The sequence below is a fragment of the Pipistrellus hanaki genome (genome assembly GCF_964339955.1).
Source record: "Pipistrellus hanaki genome assembly, chromosome: 8".
NCBI classification, from domain to species: Eukaryota; Metazoa; Chordata; class Mammalia; order Chiroptera; family Vespertilionidae; genus Pipistrellus; species Pipistrellus hanaki.
The window spans coordinates 64,808,562-64,819,480 of NC_140510.1; positions in this window are offsets into that span (position 1 = coordinate 64,808,562).

Here is a 10,919-nt window from a genome sequence, read left to right on the forward strand (position 1 = left end):
TGGCTGTGGGTGCCACCATCTTTGTGAGGGCGTGATGGTTGATTAGCATATTCCCTCTTTATTAGATAGGATAATGTATATATTATTATATTAAAACTGTTATAATTAGGGGGGGCAATGGTAAAATATGTACACAGATATTAATTTAATTTAAAAATTTTTTTTAAATAATTAAAAAAAAATAAAAAAATAAAACTGTTATAATTATATTATGTTTATGGTACTCATGTATGCATGCATGTTTAAATGTTTTATATTTATATACAAATACGCATACATACAATCTATACTAATAAAAGGATAATATGCTAATTAGAGTGGATGTCTTCCAGATGTCCTTCCAGACAAAGCTGCAGCGGCTGTGAGAGTCAAGGCTGAGGCACCCATGGGCGGCTGCAAAAGGCTGAGGCTCAGGCTGGCAGTGGCAGCAGCAGGAGGGTAATGAGGGCGGTGCATTCCCCTGATCCTTCAGGTCACCTCCCGCAGAGGGAGGCCAGACTGGGGGCTGAGGCAGAGGCAGTTAGGGGCAGTCAGGCAAGGTAGGGGCGATCAGGCAGGCAGGCAGGTGAGCGTTTAGGAGCCAGTGGTCCCGGATTGCGAGAGGGATGTCCAACTGCTGATAGGGATCAGGCCTAAACTGGCAGTCGAACATCCCCCAAGGGATCCCAGATTGGAGAGAGTGCAGGTCGGACTGAGGAATCCCTTCTCCATGCATGAATTTCATGCATCGGGCCTCTGGTATAATTATAAAATTAACTGTAAAGTTCAAAAGAGAACAAATATAAATTTTCTAAGGGAACAAACAGGTAACATTTTAGAGATATTTTCAAAAGGAATAATCATTAGATCAACATATCTAACAAATCACTGTGCTGTTTTAACTAGCCACTAGAGGAGTGCCAGCTCTGAATTTTCATGAAGCTAAGGCAAACGGGCCTTTGAGAGATTATGCAAATGTCTGTGGTACAAGTGTCAATAATTTTCTGGTTACAGTTCGGGACTTTTTTCTAAAGTTTTTTCATGTAGAGTTGGACCCAGTTTTACAGTCATTATAGAGCAACTTAAAACAAAACATATAAAGTCTGACCCAGAAGATCAGCACTACAGATTTTCAGTTTAAGATATCTGGTAAACTTCAATTTGCTCATGACAAAGAACAGGATTTGGAAGCTTACTCTTCTTGTTGATCTCAGGAAAATTAAAGTTGGCTTGATAGGCTGAGCTTGTCATCACTTCCCAATACTCTGTGTTCCAGGTACAGAGCCTGCCTGCGGCAGCCGTGGTGGCCTCCCAACGCCATTCTCCCCCTCCTCTCACCAGTGAACAGCCCGTGACATTTTTATTTTTTATTTTTTAATGTATATTTTTATTTATTTCAGAAAGGAAGAGAGATGGGGAGAGAGATAGAAACATCCATGATGAGAATCATTGATTGGCTGCCTCCTGCACACCCCCTACTGGGGATTGAGCTCACAACCTGGGCATGTGGCCCTGACTGGATTCGAACCCAGGACCTATCAGTCCACAGGCTGACGTTCTATCCACTGAACCAAACCAGCTAAGGCCCATGACATTTTTAAATGGTTGAAGAGAGATCAAAACACTCCATGAGTAGTACATGAAATTCAAAATTCAATGTCCATAAGTAAACACAGCCACATTCATTCATTTACACATTATCTCTGGCTGCCTTTGCACCACATGGCAGAGTTGAGTAGTTGTGACAGAGAACGAATGGCCTGCAAAGCCTATGATATTTACTGTCTAGGTCTTTATTGAAAGTTTGCTGACCTCTGCTAAAGAGAATGGAAAGTCAGCCCAGCCAGCTGACTAAGTGATTGAGCTTCTACCTATGGACCAGGAGGTCATGGTTTGATTCCTGGGTTGCAGGCTCGATCCCCAAAAGGGCGTGGACAAGAGGCAGGTGATCAATGATTTTCTCTCATCATTGATGTTTCTATCTCTCTCTTCCTCTCCCTTACTCTCTGAAATCAATTAAAAAAAATTTTTTTTAAAAAGAGAGAATGGAATGTCAATCACTTTCCCACCATATTTGTACCTGGGGGATAACCAATGTGGCCCAGTTCTGACCAATGAGATGTCAAGGAAAATTTGCAAGGGGGATTCTGGGAAAAATAGTGTGGTTCATAATAATGTAAAAGAAAGTAGACTTCTTTTTTCTTCTTGCCTGAAATACAGGTGTAACATTCAGAGCTCTGGGGACATTTTCTGTAACCATGATGAAATAAAGCATGAGGTCATCAGCATTTCTATCTGATATATTGCTTTGTTGGTCAATGATCTAATGCTTTCTTGAATCTCTGGGTTTAATTTGAAGCAGTCTATCATTTTTCTAAAACTAGCCTGAACAATGGTCCCTGGGGAAAGAATAATTTGGACAGATGCTTCCCAAGGGAAACATACTGTTTTTTTAGGAATTTGATTTTGGTCACGTAAGCCCAGACTCCAATTGAGGGGAGTTCAACTTCAGCCCAAGTTCAATCTGCCAAGGTACTTGGAGTGGGAAGGACATAAAAACATTTAAGAAGCAGCCTTCCAAAGTTAAATGTGCTCATTTAATTGTGGCAAAGAGGTAAGAACACCAGTGGTGACTTATTCCTACTATGCTGTGCATATTCTGTCTAGGAAAGAGAAGTTTATACTCAGCTGAAATTTGATTTTGTTATGTTCTATTCCCATTTTTATTACATTTTGTGACCATGTAGATCATGAAATCTCTAACACATCTATTTCACCTAGGGTCCTTTTGGGAACAAAGTATAAATCAATAAGTGACCTTTAAATATACATATTTTTAACAAGTAAGAACAAAACAAAATAAAAACTTTGAGTAAATGCTATGAAAAAATGAGGGTATTTCTTAACATTTCAGACATGTTAAATATATCTTGGGCTTCAAAAGTCCTAGGGTCCAAGCAATCTTTTATTGAAAACATTTTTGACCTGGCTGGTTTGGCTCAGTGGATAGAGCATTAGCCTGCAGACTGAAGGGTCCTGGGTTTGGTTCCAGTCAAGGTCACATGCCTGGGTTGTGGGTTTGATCCCCAGTAGGGGGCATGCAGGAGGCAGAGATCAATGACTCTCTCTCAACATTGATGTTCCTATCTCTCTCTCTCCCTTTCTCTCTGAAATCAATGAAAAAATATACATATATTTTAAATTTTAACTCCATTATAGGAGAAAATAATTTATCCTTATAGAGAGAAAAACCGAAGCCCAGAAAAGATGGGCACAGTCACTGCCTAGCACTCTCCACAGGACTCTGTCCCTCGGAATATTCACTGCCATTAGTGCAAGGCCACTGTGCCAAAGTACGGCATCACCGGGAACTCCTGACAGAATCTCACTCAAACGTGTGAAGACCTTACCTTTCAGAGCCGTAAGCCTGTCTGTCATTCACATTGAGCTCCTAGTACCTGGGAAATTGCATAGCATCATGGGATATGTAATTACATATATAAAACATAGCATGTACATCACTGTGTCATTTCAGAGCATCATAAGAAAATTATTTATCTCCACAAAATTATTTTAGAAGCTGCTCTCTGGGACATAAAAAAAAAAAAAAAAAAAAAAAAAAAAAAAAAAAAAAAAAAAAAAAAAAAGCTTCCTTGCCATTCCTTCCAGAGGTGGAGAGAGAGCAGCTAGCTCTGCCTTCCCACACAGGGTGGCCACCAGCCCCAGTGTGCGTGGGACCCACAGGAATCCCAGGATGGAACTTTCACTGCTAAAATCAGGCAAGTCCCAGGCAAACCATGACAGGTCACCACATCCTGACTGCTCTGCCTGGTTCCTGCATGGCTCCTACCAGACCCACAGGCAAGGATGCGCCTCTCCACACAGCCAGAGCTCTGTGCTGCTGCTGCTCTTGTGACACTTGCCTCTCTCTGTCTCCAAGGAGACACATTTCTGATTATGGGCCCCCGGAGGGCAGCACACAGGTCTCACACTGGTTCTTTTCACCCTGTGCTTGATCACATTCATCCAATGGACTGGGAAGGCATTCAGAAGAACGGGGCCCTGGGTGTCTTCCTCCATCCTGTGTCCTGAATGCTCACATTTATGGGCAGAAACACCTTGCAGCCTGGGCCACCGCCCCTCCACAAAAATCTTAGCATCGCTGGGAAATGCAGGAAATTCCAATTGAGTCTAGTAACCACAAATAAAGCTGGAAACAATTCTTCAGTGGATTCTTGCCAAAGAGCTCCAACAGAGAAATAACCCTGATAGAACTCGGTGAATTAGCAGGGAACACATTATATAACCCAGACAGAGGATCTAACTGAAGTCGCTGCATGCCTGGCTCACAAACACCAGCAGCCAGAGCACAGAGAAATCCCCGGCAGGATGGAAAAGGCATGTCTCCTTTGAAATAAGGGCCCTGGGGCAGTTTCTAAGCCTATAGAGATGTGGAAAGGGAAATAACTTCTGCAACCAAGTTAGGACGAAAGGATGTGGTAACAGCTTCAGAGCCATTCAAGAGTTCAAGAGCACCAGTTCCTTTTGAACAGTGTTTTCTCTGGCCATAGATGACCATTGGGGTATGCTGCTTTCAGAAGCTCTGTCATTTAAACATCTAAACTCAGCAATTGTAGCCCAGGTGGTTTGGCTCATGGAACTCTCAACAGTAACAGGGGAAATGTATAATTCTGAAGGTCATGTTTCCTGTGCTGATTTGAACAAACACAACTTTACTATTCTGCTTCCACTTGACTATTTGATCTTTGGATCAGTTGCTATAATATCCTCTGTCAACCTGGCAGAGTATCAGGGGATGGAGTCGCTGTCAGGGTCTTCCATAAGTTTTTCAAATGTGTGTGTAGACAGAGAATAATAACAGTAACCAGTGTTACCCATAGCAGCCTTTTCAGAAAGTGTGAACTTCTACTGCAGGACTCGCTCCTTCAGATTACCAGAAAAAGGCCAACAAGGGGAAGGACCTTCCTTCAGGGGGCGCCATCTCTGAGACAAGCTCACCCAGGCAGCATCGGGTGTGCTCCTGTCTTATCACGGAAATGAAGGTCCTGGGGACAAGGACACACCATGGAATGGAATGTGAGAGTCCTTTAACATGTACTGCTGTCCTCAGGGTTGCCTGGCAAAGTTCTTATCCCTCTGAGGCCCAGTTTCCTATGGGATAAAAATAGTACCAGCCTCATTGGGCTAAGTGAAGAGGTAGATGTCATAAAGTATTTAGTCCTGTGTCTGGCACAATGTAGGAGGTCAATAAATATTGAGTGTTGTTTTTATATGGTGACATTTTAATTAGCATATGTTGCAGTATTAACAAAATACTGGGGAAAATTAAAGTCAAACAGCATTTTACACAATAATAAAACTGCATGTTCTTTACCCAATAAGATCCCCAAAAGAGTATTAAAACACCTATTTTGACAAAGAATACCAGAAATACCAACATTTTAAAAAAAAAATCAAGGGCTAAACTTTATTGTACAAAGTGCTGGCATCGGAGAGAGGCAACTTCACTTTTGACCCATTTTAAAAAGGAATTTAGGTTTTAGTTGCTTCCCTTATTTTGGCAAGTGTACAACGGACTCGATTTTGTAAATCAGCTTTATTGAGGTATAATTCACAGACCACAAAAATTCACCCGTTGGAAGCGCCACAGCTTAGAGGTTTTTCGTGTATGTATTTGCAGAGTTGTGTAGCCATCACTAAAATCTAAGTTTAGGACATTTCCATCCCCCACTGGCAGTGATTCACCGAATTCATAATCTATGCATGTTGGGCCAGTTTTGAAGATTTCGGATTCACTCTCCTCCGACCCCATGAGATCATGGCAATTTCCGGGCTTGTTTTCTTCTTACTGTTTCCTGATCTGGCTTCACCCTACACACCTGCAGTTTTTGGTTACCTTACCCATGCTTTCTGTACGTTCCGTCATCCCATCAAGAGAATTAAAAGACTGACTCTTCAGTGTGAGAATTTACAATGTTCACAATTTCAATGTCATTTCCTTGACAACATTCACCCATAAGTCCAAGGTAATTCAGCCTTGCCAAGGTGTGTAAAAGTTAAACCATTCCATCCAGGTTAAACACCACACCCACACATTTATAACCCAGGCACAAAACACATTTATTGGTCAAAACTTTACAAACCAAGAGCTTGTAAAAAGCACACTGCAACACATAAAAATATAGAAAATATAAAAATTCACCGCCTCATATAAAGATTTTAACAATAATCCATTACTTTATAGTTTTGAATGATATAAAGAAAGAATTCTTGTAGATCAATTTCTCCTCTCTCTATTTAGAGAATTACATTATGTTTTAGAAACACCAGGTCTAAAGATCTAAAGATCATTGTGGCCCTAACTGGTTTGGATAGAGCATCGGCATGCAGACTGAAGGGTCCTAGGTTCTATTCTGGCCAAGGGCACATGCCTGGGTTATGGGCTCAATCCCCAGTGTGGGGCATGCAGGAAGCAGCCAATCAATGATTCTCTCTCATTACAAATGTTTCTATCTCTCCTTCCCTCTCCCTTCCTCTCTGAAATCAATAATATATATATATATATATATATTTTAAAGGTCATTGTGATGCTGGACAAATTGCAGTAGCAATTTATGTTTTATATATACCAAGAGAACAAGGCATTCATTTGGACTCACTGCATGTCTTGCAGGAAAAATCATCGAGATAAATCTACGTCTCCCACTCGCTGTCATTACAATGGCACACAGAAAGTCAGCAGAGACCACAGAGACAGAACCAGAGGGGACCTTGACCTTTACTCCTATCTTGATTTACACAGGAAAGAACTGAGCCCCGCTCGCCCAGTTAGTGGAGGACCAGAGGCCAAACGCCTATGTGAAATAGACGCCTGGAAAAGTGGGAGTTAGATTCTCTGCTTGCCTTGCCATGACTGCACTCCCACACTGGAGGGTTTAGAAGCCAACCAGAAAGTCCTAGGCTCTAAGTTGGCCTAGAAGTAAAGTTGGGGAGAATTATGCAGCCCTGGGAATACAGGGGAGGGAAGTCAGATTTATCTTTGTTCTCCAGAGAGCCTAGGATCATTCTCAACCAGAATCTATGAGCTATAATAAATAAATAAATAAATAAATAAATAAATAAATAAATAAAGGCAGCTGTGGCTACCCAGTCGGATGAGACTGGAACCAGAATGGACTTGGGGCTTGAGGCAGTCATGCGGTGACAGAGACCCTCCATCCACCTCTGTTTGAATGACCAGGCTGCTCCATCCTGGGCAGGGCCTGTCACCATCCCAAGCACGGGCACCTCGCCCTCCCCGGCTGCTCCAATACAAAGGGCTCTGGTGGCTGAGCTTGAGGTTGAAAACTTGGACGTGGCCCAGACACATCACCAAAATAGCTCTTGCAAAAGGGAAAAGTCAACACTGCGGTGGCCTGGTCTCAAAAGCAGAAAAATGTTCTCAGTGCCAGTAAGACAGAGCCTGTTTGGGAGCTGCTAAATCCCTCGCTTTAGGTGTATTTTTAATCACACTCTACTCTTTGGACACATCTGTTTTATAGGGGATCCCTGGGTTTATTAACCAACATCCAAGAAAGAGTGGCACCTCCAGCTCAAATCTAGAGCAGAGAGATAGGAACATGGAATCGGCTCCAATCCACATTCAACTTCATTGGGTTCAACTGCTGCATCTAGACAGCCTAGGAAGTCCCTTCTGGCTCTAAAACTTGGTCTCTGTGACACCATCCATCGAAGTGCCAGGTTAGGGGCCCGGTATCCTTTCAGAGACTGCTCAGAGTCCAGATCTACATCAGAGAAGGCAGACTGTGCTATGGAGGTTAACTATGGATTGGGGTACACATGTACCTCCTCATTTAAGACAGTAAGGCACTAAGCTGAAAGCATCTGGGAGGATTACTTTTAAAAATCAAAACATAGCCCTAGCTGGGTTGGCTCAGTGGATAGACCGTCAGCCTGTGGACGGAAGGGTCCTGGATTCGATTTTGGTCAAGGGTACATGCCTGGGTTGTGGGCTCAATCCCCAGTGGGGGTCATGCAGGAGAAAGCCAATCAATGATTCTCTCTCCCTTCCTCTCTGAAATCAATTAAAAAAACACACAATCAAACTATAAGGTATTAGAGAAAACCTTTTGGTGTTAATACAAAGATCTACTTCCTAGAAAATCTAGAGTCATTAGCTGGTTATTTCGAAGTTGCCTTGTTGTTCTTCTTTAAAAAGATATGCATATTAACCAATGTCACCCCAATAAATTAAATTTAAAAATAAAATAAAAAGAGATACAAATTTTACCTGGAGGATCTCTCCCAGCACCACCAATGGATAGTTTATCACTTAGTATGAAAAATGCATGAGAAGGATGACAACTAGCAACCCTGGGCCTTTTGGGGGGAAAAGCAATCAGCAAATCCCATCCATATTGTCTCTTGTCTGAGGAAGAGAACACGAACCCCAACCTGTTCACATATCTACCCCAGACTTCGGTAACTGGCACCACTGAGGTCGTGTGGAAGAGATGTCACACTCCAGAAGTGTGAGCATCACATCCAGATGCCACCTCTTGTGCTTCCCATGACAGAAATGTGCCTCCTACCAACAGTGGAGGGGAGGAGGGGTACTTTCAAACCTCTGGGCATGATAAAAACTCAGCCATCATCCCCGAAGTATGTACACTTTGACATTTTCATAGTCGTGGAGAAGGGTTTACATAAATCATACACAGCGTCCCTTACCCTGGCTCCTCTCAGACCAGAGCAAACCTGGCTGGCCTTCATCACACTGAGGCTTCAGCCTCCCATGGACTTGGCCAGACACAGACCCCTTCAATACTCCTGGCGGCCAGACAAAGGAAATGACAGCCTGCACCCAGTGTGCGAGGGAAACAGGAAGAAGAACCGTCCAAATCAAACAGCATAAATGCACATTTTCGCAAGGCAGCTCGCCCAGTTTCTCTTCCAGTGTCCTAGGTTATTGCTGTTGCTGTTATTGTTTTTGCTTTGCTGCTTACATTTTAGGTGCAAGTGTGTAATAGACGAGAGCCTTAAAAATAGAGATCTCCATCAAACCACACTAGGGACTACAATAGATTAGTGGTCGGCAAACACATTAATCAACAGAGCCAAATATCAACAGTACAACGATTGAAATTTCTTTTGAGAGCCAAATTTTGTAAACTTAAACTTCTTCTAACACTACTTCTTCACAATAGACTTGCCCAGGCCATGGTATTTTGTGGAAGAGCCACACTAAAGGGGCCAAAAATCCACATGTGGCTCGAGAGCCGCAGTTTGCCGACCACGGCAATAGATGACCCACAATGGTGTTGCAGCAAAGATTCATATAAAAAATTCATTTGCAATTGGCAGGGCTCTAAGGAACTCACAGCTGTGCTTTGAGTTAATGAGAGGAAGTCTGGCCTGGCAGAATTAAGACCTCTGGAGACCCTAAGAAAGGAAGAGATAAATTCCCTAATAGGTACCTATTGTTATAGGGTTTTAGGTGTGCTGAACGTGAAGGTGCTGATGTCTAGATATTTTAACTGGCAAAATTCTAGATAAAGTCATCAGAGCAGAGCTTTTCTCACTTCTCAGTGCCTCTGTGTTACCGCACATGGGCTGCAACTGCTTACCAGACAATCAGCTGGTGTTGGGTGGTCAGTGTGGCCCTTTGCCTCCCAAGTGTGAGATTAAGATTCATAACTTGGTGAAACAGCAAAAGACTAGGAACGTTTAATAAACTTCTCCAAAGAGAGGATATTCATGTGTTTTGTAATAACTTAAAGACCTTTTGATCGATGTTTCTCTCTCGCCTTCTCCCTTCCATTCTCTCTAAAAAAAAAATCAATTTTAAAAATATTTTTTAAAAATATCTTTAAGGCCTTTAGGTTGTGGTTATTCAGGCCTCACAGCTACATTCTAAAAGACTGAACCCTGATCAGCTAGAGTGTCATTTTATGTAAAGGAGGCTCCTTTTACATTGTTTTTGGTTTTGAGTAATACCAGGATTTATAGTCCAATTTTCTGCATCTAGTAAAGCAAGTGTGTCTTAATCCCTGCTTTGACACACACACACACACACACAAAAAAAAAAAAAAAAAAAAAAAAGAAAGGAAGGAAGGAAGAAAGAAAGAAGAAACTGCCTTAATTTCAAGGCCATGGTCAGTGGACTTCAGGATTGCTTTGTGAAGACAACAGGACATTGGCCACAAAACCTTATGAAGAACAATCGAGAAGGTTCATTTTCTCATGGGTGAGATGCTTCCCTAGTCAAGGCCTCACCTAGTCAAGGCAAACCTCCTTCTGGCAAGCATGCAACACTGGCCCACGCAGGACAATCAGACACAGCCAGTGATCTTCTTCTGCAAGTGGGCCTTGCCTTATTATAGGTTTCATCTTACAGTAGATCTTTAAAAATTCCTCACCCTATGGTAAAGTTTGTCTCTGTGCTCATCTACAAATACCTTCATAAAGCACATACTTATTTTGTGCCGACTAAGTGCCATGAGCTGACCCAGGCACAGGGAGACATCAAGGCACAGAAGGGACAGGTTCCGGCTCTCACAGACCTGATGTTGTAGTTCAGAGGAGTCTCATATAACCCACGTCAACGTAGAACTGGCCACATCTCACCAGAGAGGACGTTTTCTTTCATTGCTCCTCTTGTTCAAAGAGGCCATTTGGGAAGAAAATGAAAACCATTTCTATTACACGAAAACCTTCCACAATTACAATGTCATAAAACATACAGCAAAGTGTGTCTTCCTCCTTTTTCTATAGAAAATGGACATATTTCTTAGCAGATGACAAGGATGAATATTTCGAAGCATGAATAAATAATGAGGAGACATGCTCTCCTACACATGGATTTCCATATGGTAGATTCTTCCTACTCTGAAAACTGCATAACAATTCTGCCCCATTGT